Consider the following 16,465-nt stretch of genomic DNA (forward strand, 5'->3'; position numbering starts at 1 on the left):
TTTCCCTTCTTTCAGATACTTCTGCCTGCAAAATCTGAATGCTTAAGACTTCTCAGATTCTCTCCCAAGTATGAACATTCACGTTTAAATTATTTTTGGCTTTGCTGGACAAATCTAAGTTGGGATAGTTTTAACACTGCATGCCAGGTCACCAAAACAGATGTGTAAAGCAGCAGGTGGCAAAAGGTATAAAGAAAAGCCAGCTAGTTCAGCATATTAATTTTTATACCCAACACCATTCTTCCTCGGGCCATACACTTGTAGTGTCTCTCCTGTTCATACATATATACTGAGAAAGAACCCTAAATAGCATAATGAAATAAAATGAAAAGGGCTATAATCTTCACAGTGCTCTGATTTTGGTCCATTCTTTTTTAAAGCTTCTCCTTAAAAAGCAATTTGTTGCTATTTCTCTGCTTAAACTTGAGATACCAAAATTCAGAGAAAAAAAAAAAAAAAAAAAAAAAAGAAAAAAACCTGAAGAATTACTACTTTTTTTTTTTAAAAAAAAAAAAAAAAATTCAGTAAAGTAGTATTTCATATCAACTGCCAAAGCACACAGCAAGGAACCCAGAAAACGTGTATCGCACCTCAGTACTTGTCTGTCCCATCCCTATCCCTTGATTTGGAACAGTCTGCAGAAAACATTGCTTTATGCATTTGAGCACTGCTCATCTCTGGAGGCATGTTTAGACAAACTGATATGCAGTAAAAGCCTACTGCTAGTCTAAATTTCTGAATAGCTTATCTTCCCCAGCTTTCCAATAACACAAAGACAATTCTGCACTATCCTTCCAGGCTTTGAATCAAATTCAAAGACGCTGTAGGGTGGATAGAAGAATAGTCTTGATATTCATGAACCGTAACAGAAGAGTAAACCAGGCTGTGCCAGAGGAAAGATTTTGGGGTGACAATAGCCCTGAGGCCCTCCTGGCAGTGCACTGGGGGTCTGGGTGGGGAGGTGAGCAGGAGGATCTCACTTGCAAAGGACCAACAGGCTGGAACAGCTGATAAAGACCTTGGGTGAACTCATCTTCCCACTGCTCCGTTTGCCAGCCCTCGCTCCTGTAACTGCCAGCAGAGCAAAGAGCACTGTATCACCAGTCATGCCTTCCGATTTGTATGGATATGAGGCTGCCAAAATGGCTGTATGAGCACAGCTATGTGCATTATGTTCAAATAAAAAAGGAGCAACCCCGGTGGCTCTGCATTAGTGCAGTGCAATGGACTTTGCACACACCCCAGCCCATCTGGTCCTGCAAAATGGTGCAGCCAGAGCACATCACCGCCTCTCTTTACATAAATGTACTCCTCTGAGTTCCACTCAAATGTAGGCTTAATTCCATTTTACCATTCTTCTAATCCCAGCAATATGTCCTCAGATCTTCCCTGTCCTCAGCTGCATGAATCTTCCGTATCTAACTAGCAATAGAACAGCATTTGAGAAACACCTTGCCCTCTCATCCCAGTGCTCCTTGCCACACCAAGACTTAAACTGTATTTCTATAGTACCACCACCACAAGCATGCCACTGAGCTTCAGTGAAGACATGACATCTTTCCATTTCAATTTAATACTGAATGCTTTTAAGTAATGGTTGTTCATCACTGCATACATTTTTCATGTCATGTAAGTAAACGATTATATGCCTGATTTATACTTTGAAACTACGTGCTTTCTTAAATTTCTGAATACTCCATGCTCTTTCTATAACATTTTTTGACAAATAGTTATTAATGGAGAACACCTGGATGGAACAGTTTCTGTGACATTGTACTTCCAAATTTATGTTGCCACCTGGGGATAACGTGGTGTTACTACTGTGTACCACAGGGAATTTTCTTGGTGCAGGAGACACGAAAACTTCTAAGACACCAGACAGAAATGCAGCAGCAGATGGCTGTATCTCTTCTAAGCTACCTGCCTCACCTAACAGCCACTTAGCCTGAGTAATAACATTGCAGAGTTATGAAAATATCCCGCCCTAAACTAAAATGCTGAGCATCTGCAGCTCAGCACAGCCAGGGATTTCTGCACACTTGCACATTTGAGGCTGGCCTGAACATTTGCAGTTAGCAGCACCTGAAACAAAGGTTGCAGAATGAAGTGTCCAAGTAACCTATGGGTCTGGAAACATCTGTGACATTTTCATCCTGGAGATATTACTAACTCTGTTTTATAATCTAAAACAACCCGAAAGGTTTCACCTGGATGTCCCTCATTTCCTGTTAAGCCCACGGCACCACGCAGCCCCTTCAGAGCTGCTGCTGCTGTTGAGAGCACACAGGAACAAGTGATGGGTGCCACGAGGCCTGAATCTCCAAAACCACGCAGGCCTCGAACTGGCCAAAATCCAGCAGGATTTGGTTCTCAGCTCAACAGGTGCTAGGACCACTCACCTTGCTGCTTTGCTGTTAATAAGTATGGTGCCTCTCTGGAGAAAGCAACTTTGCTCCTCGGTCACTGACACCAAAAGACCCACTGTCACGCAGGGAGGCAGGCTGGGCTCTCTGCTATGTGCAACAGCATCCAACAGCTCTTGGGGGCTCTGGAGACAACCGTGCCGAGGGCTGGGAATGCACAGACAGGCTGCTGCTGGACCACAGCTTCCCGGGTCCTCCAGCCTCCCCCTCCCAGTGCCTCCAGCACCTGCGGGTCTGTCTCTGGGAGCACAGGGATTCCTACTAAATTCCTACCACATTAAAAATGAAATCCTTTCTTAAAAACAAAACAAAACAAAACAAAACACCCCCCCAAAAAAACAAACCAAAACAAAAAATTACAACCCCCCCCCCCAAACATTTCCACAGCATCACGTGAAAGCAGCCAGGAATGATGCTATTCAAATGCTGGGCTTTCATATCAAAACTCTGCCAAATGCAACTTAAGCAGTTTGAGCTGCTGCTGGGGGTACTGAGAGCAGGGAAAGCATGCACTCAGGCCTGTTCCCCCAGAGCAAGAATCATAAGAAGGTTCTCAAATTGCAGGAAATACCCCATTCCAGTTTGGTAATCTCCACTGAATTGTTAATAACCATAAAAGTTACCAATGTTGCAAGTACTGACAATTTAATTGTCAATCACAGCCAAGGCTCTTAACACCTGAACAACTACCGGGGAATCAGTGAGAGCTGGGTTCACTGGAGCCACACGCAAAGGAGGGGCTAAATCAGGGAGCAGAAAATCTGACTTGTGACAAAATCAACCTCGCTGGAATTCTGCTCCCATTTAAGTAAAAATTAAAACTGTCTTTTGATTCTAGACAAATCAATTCAGCCAATATTCAGCTCTGAGAAATTGTTCCAAATACTTAAGCCATTCAAGCAGTCTAAGAATTATCTTGGTCTCCATCAAGGTAAACAATCCAGTAGCATTTTTAAATACCAATCAAAGAGAACTGACAGAAAAGTACATCTTTTAAATGGTAATGAAAGAGAAACAGGTTATTCAAATATAATCTCATTATATTTCAGCTCCAGTACTGGGAGCTTTTTAATTTCTGACCATACAACTGTTGAGAATAAATGAGAGTCCAAGCAAATGTCCTGATACCTGCTGTCGCCCAGCACCCACACAGCTGAACATTCACCTGCTAATCTAGGCTTCTGGTCACACCTGCCTGGATGATATTTGTGGCTGTCATAGGGAGACCTCTCCTCCCCGTGCCTGTAGATTCACTTCTGTACATCCTGAATAACCTCAGCTGAGATGTAGCTAACTGCATATTTACATATTAATTAGAGCCTTAAGCAGCAACTACAAAACAAACCAAAACAAGCATCAATGGCCAAGTGAGCTAGGCACTGCTAGAGCTGTTTAGTATGTTTTCATACTAAACACAGACTCAGTAAGGAATTACAGTTCCAAGAGTTTAGGAATTTTGGAGAACTGTATTTTCTTGATGCACTTCATTTCAATGCATAAATACACAGATCTATATGAAATCATGACCCTTTCTTTTGCAAATCCTATATAAGCACATGTCAAGAAACTGATAAATGAAGACAGAGATGCTATGCGTCATTCCAAGGCACCTATCACATTCTGTCAAGGTACACAGCAACGGCCTTGTCTCTATTATAGGCACCTGTGAAGTCAGCAGCCACGCCAGGGCACAGGTACACACGTAAGGCCCAAAGAGGCAGTGTCAGGACATCATTGACAAGTTATCAGCTTGTTGCAATGACAGCGATGGTCCAACTGACCGAAAACTGGCCACAAACTGCCTGGCACTACTTTGCAGCTGTGTGGTGAAGTTCTTCGTGAGCTGAGTGATCAGCGGATGGCAACTGCTTTTAATCTACCTCTGTTATATCTTTTAACGGAAACATTCTGTTTTATAGTACCCTGTCATTACATATAGGCATGCAGAGGTGTTGTCTAGGAAAGCCATCTGAAGGTATAGTTAATGTTATGAACAATATATTTGTGGAAAAGGTACCTCAACTGAGACAATTATCAGGGGAAAATACGAACAAAATTAAACCTTCCTCTGTTATCTGCAACAGTAAGTCTTGATCCAAAAATCAAATAGCCTGCGATTAACAGATACTAGCTGTTTTGTCCTGCTCTGGCTTAAAGCTGATATGTTATTGGTAGACCCTTTCACACTGATGTTAACACATAACAAAATTATCCACCTCTCATTTGCCATTGGGAAACTTGACTACATTTGTGCAGCAATAAAAACAAACAAATAAACAAATGAACAACATTTCTTGCCAAATATTGGGATGGTCATCATTTGGAAGAAGACAGCACGTTCCTAACTGGCAGTGGGAAGCCCAGGCATGCAAATGGGGCTTCAAGAAGGCACCATAAAGCAGTACCAGAATTTGGGAGCCAATCCTCTCTGGTGCTGTCAGTAGATGGGGTCAGGCAGAGGAGAAACCAAGAAGCCAAGCAAACAGTATGCCAGTCGAGCATCTTCCAACAGCAGATGCTAAAGAAAAGATCTGGCATCTGGGAGGACACTGAAGAAAAGAACGAAAATCCTTTTCCCATTCTCCCAAAGGCTCTACTACTCACGAGCACAGATCTCTCTCCTGTATCTGTCTGCATCCTAAATGTACCCACTTGATCGTTGTATTTTTTCATATTATTATTATCTATAGTTATTTGGAGTAACTCCCCCTAGGTATTTTACACTTTCCTTACACTAATTTCTGTGACCATAAACTCCTGTAACACGGCAAATGCTTCAGCGCTCCTTCCTGTTGAAATCTCACAAGTCTCATCAATTGGCAATGGCTTATTTGCGCTTCAAGATGTTAATATCAAAAAAGACAAATTCTTCTGTGATACACCAAATCCCCAATCAACTGGAAAATTCAGAAGAAGAACGCAAAGTTGCAGATCTATGTAAAGTCATTTTCCGTCATCCATAGCTAAGTTTCAAAACCTGCTAACTAATAGTGGGTGCCCATTTAGGCAGCGAGCAATAGTGAACAGAGCCAGCTCTAGTTATCTCTGTGGCTTTACTTCTGCCACTATACAACTGTGATAGTTGACAAGATTTCTCTCCTTTAGGGGGTATAATTTAGGACCAAATTCACTTTGGGGAGGCATGGCCCAGTGCTGAGATACAATTTAACTAAAGTTCAAATTGCAAAGTCTATAAAACTATCTATAACTGTATCTTGAACAGGGAAAATAAATTTATGGATGTACACAGAGACAAATCATGGAGATAAGTATCACATATAAATCTACAGAGGCTACATAATTACTGCATCAGAGATCCATGATTAATCTTATTCTTCTGTTGACAACAGAGAAACTGATACATCAGAGGTGTCTCTGGAAGAGTGCTACAGTTCAGGTCAGACTTGCACTTCTGAAGTGACTGTCCTCATCATCCCCACTTTACAGCACACTGGTGTGCACTGCAGAGAGGTCTGGGAACACAAAACCTGGATTCCTGAAGGATAAAACTCTGAAATCCAGGAATGCTGTGGCTGTTCCAGCTGCTGAGGGCCAGCCACTGCAGAGGACCGGGCTAGAGCCAGTCTGCACAAAACCTCTTGTACACGTTGGGTAGATGCCGAGTCCCCAGCACTGACGGTTTCAACCTACATCACCCTTCAGTCCACGGAGAAAGGTCCCCAGCAGGCTCCTCGCTGGTCACCTGCACAGTAGCAGCCCCTGTGCCAGGGCAGGGCCCTGCCAAAGGATGCTCTGCCCGGGGGCTGGCCTTCCTTGGCCAGGGGAGGACACCGGGGTTGCTCCAACCAAGTTTAATTTGCTTCACTTGAAAGGTAAAACACAGCATCTTAGAAAATATCTCACAGAAGCATGCTTGGAGAAGTAGAGAATAGTCTTCCTCAATAAAACACAAAGCCCACAAGCTTAATTGGCTAAGCAATGCAATTGCAGGCATCTCTGCTAAGCGATACGCATGATAACTGCCAGTGAAAAAAAGGATGAAAGAGCTAAATATTAATTTATATTCATTTCTCAGATCGATACCAAGAGCCAGTGCAGCGAAGCTTGAACTGAAGTCTTGACATATTTTGGAGACAACTTTTCTATTTTCAGCTGGGCCTCTCCAAGAAGCAAGGTTCACATAATCATACTATGCCACTGCCTTTTTGTCCTTCCCAAAAAAAGTCTTTGATAGCAGTATACAAGCTATTAAGATGCAAATCACTTCATGAAAACAGGCAGCCAGATAAAGGAGAGTGATTCCTGAACATCCCCGCAAGGGGATGTGCTGCAAGTTACACTTCATGTTCATCAAACATAAGGGAAGCCCATTGAAGAGACAGTCATTCTGACTCTCCGAGAGAGGGAAACACCTCGCAAGGGCACCCAGAGCCCGACCGGGAGACATGAAGCCGTAGGCGCACTGGGCCTTACCCATTCCATTACTAAGAGCAACACTTTTAGGTTCAGAAGCATTTCTGTAGTTGTTCTAGAAAGATGATCTCTCCCTGAAAATGTTTTTAATGAGAACATATTAAAAAGGGGTAAATGGACAAAAATTTGATGCACTGATAACTTTATGCCATAAATCATATCAGTGGTAATAAAGCAGGTAGGTTCTTGTAGAGGAATGTCATATAGTTGCTTTTGTCCTCATAAAAGCTGGCACTCCTCATTCACTATATTAAAACCCCAACTTCTCCCTCCGTAAATATTTTTTCTCTTCCTAGTGCGTGTGGAAAACAGCATTTAGCTCTAGGAGGATCTATACAGTTATTTTAAAATATTGTATAAGGCAGTGTGTAGCAGCACCAGCCAGAGACAGTCACTGCTGCAACCTTATTTTCCCTTAGTCTAACTTCATTTGCAAGACCTCTAGAGGGCAGTGAATAAAAGAAAATAAAGTACTAGAAATAGCCATAAATGTGAAATACAAATTCAAAAATTGGGATCTTGTTTAATGAATTCTTTGTATTGAAAACCTTCCAGGTAATTCTATGGATTAATGGATTACTGCAATGGGATTTTTCCAAGCCCAAATCCTATGCTTTCTGGCAGATTGCACTGATAGGCTTTGCAGCAGCATGCTTCCCATGTGATTTCCTTTTTTCAAACAGGAATCACTTTCTTGCACCTAAGATAAAATATGCAGCAGGCCAGCTGATTTCCATGCTGATCATGGGCAAAGAAGATTCCCCCCCACCACCACCATGGAAAGCCACATTATGCCGAGAAAAAGGGAAAATATAGTTGAATAAAGCTGTTTACCCAATATACAACATTATAACATTAATGTTCAAGTAAATACCAAAACAACCAGGACCTAGACCAGAAAGTAGCATCTTAGATAATTCCTCCTTGGTTTGCATGTATGGGATGCAGAATCAAGCATACTGCTAATAACTTTATTGTACATTTGACTGTGTCACATACAATTAACTCATTACTGATAGAAAGTATAAAATCTGGGATAAAACTTAAATTAGGAACAGCAGACAAAAGCATTACAGTAGATACAGTATACTTTTTCTTATCTTGCACATAAGACCATCAATCAATACAGCACCAGCCCGTATGATTATAGAATTTCATCTATGCTCATAGCAACTTCTTATGGCTTTGTAAACCTTGCACAATTCTGAAATTGGCTATGCAATTACCCCAGGGAGAGCTGTACACGACTCAAATTAATGCCATGCTTATTTTTGGAATGCAGAATAGATTATGGAAACAGACTGGTTTGTGTTGGAAGGGCCCTTAAAGCCCCCCCAGCGCCCCCCCCTGCCCCAGGCAGGGCCCCCTTCCCCCAGCCCAGGGGGCTCCCAGCCCCATCCAACCTGGCCTTGAACCCTTCCAGAGAGGGGGCAGCCACAGCTGCTCTGGGCACCCTGGGCCAGCGCCTCACCCCCCACACAGGGAACAATTTCTGCCTTACATCTCATCTAAATCTGCCCTCTCTCAGTTTAAACCCATGAACCCTCATCCCATCCCCACCCCCTGACCCAGAGTCCCTCCCCCCCTCTCCTGTCCCCCCTTTAAGCCCTGGGAGGCCGCTCGAAGGGCTCCCCGGAGCCTTCTCTTCTCCAGGCTGAACCCCCCAACTCTCTCAGCCCGGCCCCCCAGGGGAGCTGCTCCAGCCCCCCCAGCATCTCCGTGGCCTCCTCTGGCCCCGCTCGAGCAGCTCTGGGTCCTTCTGCTGTTGGGGGCCCCCGAGCTGGCCCCAGCACTGCAGGGGGGTCTCCCCAGAGCGGAGCAGAGGGGGAGAATCCCCCCCCGGCCCTGCTGCCCCCCCTGCTCTGCCTGCAGCCCAGGGCACGGGTGGGTTCTGGGCTGCGAGCGCACGGGGCTGCCTCACGGGCAGTTTTCCCCCCACCAACCCCCCCAGCCCCTCTCCTTGGGGCTGCTCTCCAGCCACTCCTCGAGGGCCCAGCCTGGGTTTGTGCTGGGGATTGCCCCGACCCACGGGCAGGACCTTGCCCTTGGCCTTGCTGAACTCCATGAGGTTTGCCCGGGCCCCCCTCTCCAGCCTGCCCAGGTCCCTCTGGGTGCCACCCCTGCCCCCAGCCTGTCCCCACACCACACAGCTCGGGGTCGTCAGTGAACTCACTGAGGGTGCATCGATCCCACTGTCCGTGTCACCAGCAAAGATGTTAAACAGCTCCGGGCCCAACCCCAACCCCTGAGGAACAGCACTTGTTGCTGCTCTCCAGTCAGACATTGAGCCATTGACCACAACTCTTTGAGTGTGACCATCCAGCCATTTCCTTATCCACCCAGTGATCCATCCATCAAATCCATGTCTTTCCAATTTAGAGACAAGGATGTCGTGTGGGACAGTGTCAAATGCTTTGCACAAATCCAGGTAGATGATCCACCAACCCTGTAACCCCATCACAGAAAGCCACCAGATTCCTCAGGCACGATTTGCCCTTAGTGAAGCCATGTTGGCTGTCACCAGCCACCTCCTTACTTTCCATGTGCCCTAGCATAGTTTCCAGGAGGATCTGCTCCATGATCTTCCTGGGCACAGAGGTGAGACTCACTGCCCTGTTGTTTCCTTGCTCTTCCTTTTTTCCCTTTTCAAAAACAGTCCTTCTGTTCCCCTTTTGCGAGTCAGCAGGAACTTCACCAGATTGCCACAACTTCTCAAATATGATAGGCAGTGGCTTTGTCACTTCACGGGCCAGTTCCCTCAGGACTTGTGGATGCATCTCATCAGGTCCCATGGACTTGTGCACCTTCAGGTTCCTTACATGGTCTCAAACTTGATCTCTTGTGGTGGGCGGTTCTTATTTCTCCCATTCCCCACCCGGGGACCCCTGTAGCAGACCCCCACTATAATGTCTCCCATCCCTGCTCTCCTTTTAATCCTGACCCATAAGCTCTCAGTTGACTCCTCACACATCCCCAGCCAGAGCTCCCTGCACATAGCAGGTAAGCCCCCTCCTTGTCTCCCCTGCCTGTCCTTCCTAAAGAGCCTGTGCCCTTCCATTCCAACACTCCAGGCACAGAAGCCATCCCACCACATCTCTGTGATGCCAATAAAATCGCAGCTCTGCAGGCATGTGTATGACTCCAGCTCCTCTCGTTTATCCCCTGTGCTAGGTGCGTTTGCAGAGCGGTATTTAAGTTGGGCCCCTGATGAAGCTGACTTACTGATGAAATTCCTTTGTGCTGCTCTTCAGGTGCTCTCCTGCTGACCTGTGATCCCTCTCCAGGCTCTGGGCATCTGTTGCTGACACTGGCATCAAACTGGTAGGAGTGGGATGGATTGAGGTTCACCTCCCCTGGCAGCTTTAATTTAAAGCCCTCTTTACCAGCTTGGCAAGCCTGTGGCTGAGGATGCTCTTCCCCTTCTCTGACAGATGGACCCCATCAGCCCCCAGATCTGCAAACGCATCTGAAAACACCAGGAAGTGAGAGCACAACAAAATAATGCTTGAAAATTTGTGTGATAAAACATGGTGCCAGGGCCCTGAGGGTACTACTACATTTAAAGGCCTCGTGTCTTGCATCCGTTAGGGTGGGGAACAGTGAGCTGCCCCGGCCTCCCCTGGCAAGCCACCGGTCCTTGCTGTGCCCTGACACCTGCTGAATGAAAACCCTCTCCAAAAAAACAGAGAAACCAAGAACAGCAAGTCAGCAATGCACTGTCATTCTTTCTAGACTCCTGGGTGATTCACTGCTGTTATAAATTGCCACTGCCCTCAAGAAGTCAGAATCGGCAATTTGCTCTTTGCTATTGCATGGTTTTAACCTTGTTTGTGAATTTTTATCTTTTTCCTGCCCCTGCAATCTTCTCATCCCCTTTTCATCAGTGTTTCTTGTTGTATCAATTCCCTCATATTTAAAAGGGCTAGAGAGCTAATGGCTGCTTTTGCAATTCACATTTGTGAAGATGCACACTTACATGAACTTCTGAGCCTTCTTCATACTCCAGCAGTTTGCTTCAGTGTCACAGAGCAATAGTCTATAGGAATGAAAAATTGGGAAAATGTTATTCATGCTCTTTTGACAGACTGCAACTAAATAATTTTGCTATCATCCATCATATAGATATCTGTGTGTCACAGGCAGGTGGGGGCAGTAGCATGTTGTACTACCGATGGAGCCTAGAGGAACCTCTCTTCTGGGAGAAATCCACTTTTGGTGATGGTGCTCTACCTGTGGACTTCTCCCTTCTGTAGGAGGAAATGGTAAGACAGAGCAAGAAAGTGAGAAGAAATCAAAACAGAAAATAAAACATAGGTGCAAAAACAATGACAAAAAGTAAGAAAATATCATGATTCAAATAGGAGCAAGACAAAGAAACAGATGTGTGGCAAGGCCTTGGAGTAGTAGCTTTGGATGAAAATGGCACTGTGCAGATCATAAATATTGTTACATCTTCATCAGTCAGTAAAGATGCCTACAGCTGCATCCACCCAGAGAATGACAGTGAACATCGTTAAGGAATATATGTTTTTTGCACATGAAAGCACTGACAGTTCAGGATCTTTCAGAAGCAGTATTTTTATTCTTTTAAGCTAAAATAGGCTACATGGCACTCGTCACACTAGCTGGGTTGTATGCCCATTTGGCAGGAGGTTGCTTCTCTTTTACTATTCAGCCTTTATACTGATTGCTCAGTTGCACAGAACTGATCTTCAAAAAGATTAAATTGAAGTCCACCTTTCAGACAGCTTGAGAAATTCTTACCTCCCAACCACAAAGACTAAGAAATGGATGAGAGGCTGAATCCCCTGCTCGAGCAGGAAGGCCAGTGTCATCCTGAGTAATGAATCCCAATCAGACTTTCTCATTACAGACATAGCATGTCTCAGTTGTAATCTAAATCACATACAGGTTGCATTCTTAGAACAAGTGTAACACTGTTACTGAGATGAAGAGCACATCTAAATCTGGAAATCATGAAAGAGGCGCAGGAGTAGCGCCCTGCCCTTCCCCACAGTGAAGATGCACCATTACTGCAAACTGGAAGAGGAGCAGGCGTCTTAAAAGCACAATGAAGAATGCTTCTGCTGGTGTGTAATCTCAATTACATGCTTGCAGACAAAAACCTTTTTGCTCAGGTGTGAGCCAGTAACTCCCTACACCAGGTAGATAGGCTTCAACAAAACAAACAAACTGCCTAGGTAGAATTAAAGCGCCCTCTACAACAGGATTAAGGAGAGCAGCCAGACAAGCAGCAGAGAGAACGAACCTTTTCCATCTCTCCCATGGGAAAATAACCATCTAATTGAATACAAACTAAGAGAAGACAGATTCTTTAAAGAAACTATTTGCTTATGGTTTGCTCCTCTGGAAGTAATCCAAACGCCGTGTTGAAATTCATTCCAGCATTCATGCAACTGAGGTTTTCATTTTAACCAAAGAAGTAAAGATAAAAGTATATGTCTCAAACAAAGACACCATTTTGTGCAAAACCACAAACCTAGGTGCAGCCATGGCTTGCTACAAAACATTATCAGTATAGGTGCTTGCAGCTGAAGGCACTGGGCCATCACAGGCTTTGCTTCACCTGCCTTGCCCCTTCCAGACACTCATACTATACATGTTATCTTGTGTCTGCACTGTTTGGGAAGAAGAGAAGGGAAAGCCTCTTCTAGCAAGAGTGAGAATATGCCGAGTTAGGATTTCTACCTGTTAAAAAAACGAATTATTGAAATTTATGCAAGATCGGGATTATAACTCTGAAGAACAGAAATCACGCAAACAAAATCATGGGAAAAAATTAGGTCCAGTACAGAAGTGAGGACCTCTGTGGTGCCAGCTAGAAAGCCACCAGGCACACACTACAGCACACAAGCCCTCCCATTGCAGCATGCTTAGCCAAGCTTCCTCCTCCCCAAAGTTAGCACTTTTCTGATCATGCTGCTGCTCAGCATCCCAAGGAGTAAACCCCATCCTGATCTTTATCTTCTTCTGCATGGGTCAGTATTTTTGGCAGCTGTTATTCCTGTTTGCAACACAATTTCCACCCTAAGTCATTTGCTTAGAGAGCTGCAGAAAGACAGTTTCATGCCTAGTCACAAGTTCCCGCCTTCTCCCCAACCCCTCCCAGGCTTGTTCATCTGAGAAGAGTCCCTGCTACAGAGCTCCTCTTACAAAGCAAAACTAGCAGCTGACAAAACTCAGAGGTATTTGCTCCATTTCACTATCTTTCCCCTCAAATGTCTTGCATATTTGGTTATGCAGAAAAATTGGTAAAAAAAAAAAATACTATAGGAATAAAATTGCATAGCAGCAGAAAACAGTTTGGCTACTTAGGTCACTGTCAAATTAGAAAGGCTTCTGTGAATCTGTTAATACAGAGAAGGACGTAAGCCACTTGGAAATAGAAACATTCAAATCCAAAGATTTCTAAAAACAATCCCAAATCTATTTTCTTTCTCTCATTAGCAAGTACATTGAGAAGCTCCTGGTAAGCATAGCCATTATGCTCATTAAAAATAGAAATAAAAACCTGGAAAATACAAGTTAACTTAATGGGAACAGAGGAAGACTTCATTCCCCCATCAGCACTTCTGTCTTAAAACTTTAATTGGAACAAAATGAACTTCTGTCTTCATACACTATGATTTACAGTTGAATGCAAAATCCCTGCATATTTGTATTCAAAATTCTATGGGTACGTGTGTACTACTGAGTAACCTGGTGATGTCCTCTGCATGAAGAAAATCTCAGCTTATCCAAACACTGGACTACTGGTGTCCCTTTGTCTGCCTACCTTCTGCTTCAACTGTTCTTTTGGGTAGCATCAGCTTTTTTTTCTTCTCAGTTACACAGTTACTCTTTTCCTTTCTATGCTCAGTGCTGGCTTGGGTATGTTAAGACGTAAGTAGGGTCAATTCTTCCATTTTAATGATCTCAAAGCAATCACCAGGTTGCCTGGAACTTCAGCAAGTCATCAGATCCATTTCCTGCTCCAAGACACGATCAGATCTTTCTTTCATTCCTGATCAGTGTTTAAGTCTTTGGAGAGATATTTAACTTAAGTATATCCACAATATGGGATATTCTACATTTGTCTCAGGCAACTTATTCACTACTTGAACTGTTAATGTCCCGTTTCCCCAAATGTCTAATACAAAACTTCCTTATTGTAATTTACATCCATTAATTTTACGCCATCCATTGTGGATAAAAAGAATAAACTATCTTCTTTGAAGTAGCCTATCATGTAGTAGAAGAGTATTTTCAAATTTTCCTTTCTTGGTATTCATACTAAATAATATCAATTTATCACTGCAGGCCGTATTTGCTAGATGTCTGGTTGCTTTTACTGTTTTCTTCTGAGACCCTGCAGCTGGCCCAGAGCTTTGCTGAAATGCACTGCCCTGATCAGGTCCTCATTGCAGACTATGCTCCATTCGTACATCAGGACTATGACTTTAGCTGTTTTCCCTATCACAATGGCACTTTTGATTCATATTCAGATTTTTTTCACTATCTTTTCCCCCTCTTTTCTCTTCCAACATAATCTTTAGCTGTTCTTCATTTTTTATTTGCTCTAAGGGTGGGATTTTTACTGAAAAACAACCTCTTTTTTTTTTCCTTTTTTTTTCTTTTCATTTTTTTTCTTTTTCCCACCAAGACCATTTCTACAATTAGCATACATTGCTTTTAAAAAGCACTTGTTCATCGCAAATGCTACAAATGTAGCACATAGGCACTGTTATAATCAGCCTTACTTTCTTCTTTGAAAGACTTCCACATACTAATCTCAGAGGAAAAGCACGGTAATTTGATCACTGCCTGACTCTGGACTCACCCCAGCTGATTTTACCACAGTTCCAGACACAAATGCAATTTCCCATTTCTCTCCAAACTGGCATCCGGAGTGGCCCAATGTCTTTAAGAAGCTGGTTCTTAGGAGCTTTAACAGTGCTGAGATGTATTTAAATGAATTCTGCTCAGGGAGATTTTTTTTTTGGGGGGGGGAAGCTCATTCTTAGTCTATTTTTCTTCAACTAGAAAACAGAGGATAATTAACAGAAAATATTATCATAGATTAACAGAAAGAAAGAGAACAAAGATGGCACCCAATTGGAGGCATTTCACCATTTAAAACTACAAGAATTTAACTTAGTTGGATTCAGATTTCTGCTCTTATTTTGTCATAATATGTTAGATATTTTCCTGAACCAGAAACCATGTGGGAGACCCAGTGTCACAGATGGCAAGTGAAGAAGGACAAGTACAACGTACTGCATGTAAGAAGAAGTCAAATGTTAAAGTGGGGATAGACTTGTTTGACACTGAACAGAACGACTATCCAGAGGATCACAACTCAGTGCGGCAATGTAATCCTGAAGCCTGGCTGGAATACTGTCTGTGAGGAACAGTAAGGAATTCTGGCAGTGTTCTGGACTGGTGTTTCCCAGTGAGACAATCTGTCCAGTTCTGGACACTGCACTTACATATGCAGACAGAGGCATGTTCAAGAACAAAGGGAGTATTATGAGATTTCTAAAATGCAACCAGTGAGCAAGGACTGCAAGAATAACAAAGATCTAAGAACAATCATCACATTCACTAAAGTGTGTTATAAAGAGGAATTATTTACAAAGAAAAGTCATTGGGAATAGCAGAAGAAAACAGACTGCCAACCTGAATACAACAGAGCCTTCAAAGAGATACAAGCCAGCCGTAATGGCCTTACCTAGCTGAATTACCAGGAAACCCCAGTTTGCCCGCAGTGTGCTATAACACCACTTCAGATCATATTTGCAACACCTGTGTCAAAATAAGTAAACAGAACGACCTTCTTGGTTTGTCCAAGCTGGAATTATTTACACATACCTTAATTTTAGCCCCTGGTTATATTCTAGTTTGGCTTCATTTCTTAAATTGGCACACAGAGCTCAGCTGCTGTTTCCCCTGGCTCCACAAGAGCAAGCAGCTCCTACTGACCTTCCCAGGCATGGGAGACACACCCTAAGCATGCAGTTGGCTTTCAGAGCTTGCCAAAGCAGCAGGACATTCACTTGAAATGACCTGGCTATGTCCAAGAAAGCCCAACACTGTTGTTGCAGTTTTTCAAATATGATAGTGACCAAAATTTACACCTGTGTGTGAAAAAGGGAACAAGAAATATAAATTGCACATCCACTGGAATTACAATTGACTCAGTTCTGCCACATTGGTTCAACTCAATACATATAATACCTCTTGATTTAGGTGAAACTGACAAAATGTAAGAATACATCAGTAAATTATTTTAAACTCTATACTAAGAGACCTAACTGACTTTTGTTTTCAACGCTCTCTCCCTTTCAACTTACTTAGGTCTCCTCAGAGGTCCTGCTGAAGCTGATGGCAGGGAAGGAAGGGACAATCAAGAAGATGGCAAAGAGGCAAGAAGCCAGAAGGGTTAAGATGATAAGAGCAGCATTGCTGCCAATCTACAGAGAGGCTGGTGGGCCAGACCACTTTTATGCCTATGAGACGCCATCACATTTACCTCAGCAGTGATTGCGGCAGGTGCGCCTACATGATGAAAACGTGGCTTCCTGGCTGTTGAACCTTCCCTGTGCCCC

General features: G+C 43.7%; 1 protein-coding gene across 2 annotated transcripts in view; it reads right to left on the reverse strand.

The window, feature by feature from the left end:
- The window catches only part of PCDH15 (protocadherin related 15), an 862,106-nt gene that overhangs the window by 488,900 nt on the left and 356,741 nt on the right, over positions 1-16,465 (reverse strand). For both annotated transcript variants that reach the window (XM_042793586.1, XM_042793062.1), the window contains one exon: positions 10,834-10,893. The gene's annotated coding sequence lies outside the window, so the exon portion shown is untranslated. The remainder of the gene's footprint in view (positions 1-10,833; positions 10,894-16,465) is intronic.

The sequence above is a fragment of the Tyto alba genome, unplaced genomic scaffold, assembly GCF_018691265.1.
Source record: "Tyto alba isolate M040663 unplaced genomic scaffold, T.alba_DEE_v4.0 Super-Scaffold_1, whole genome shotgun sequence".
Taxonomy (NCBI): domain Eukaryota; kingdom Metazoa; phylum Chordata; class Aves; order Strigiformes; family Tytonidae; genus Tyto; species Tyto alba.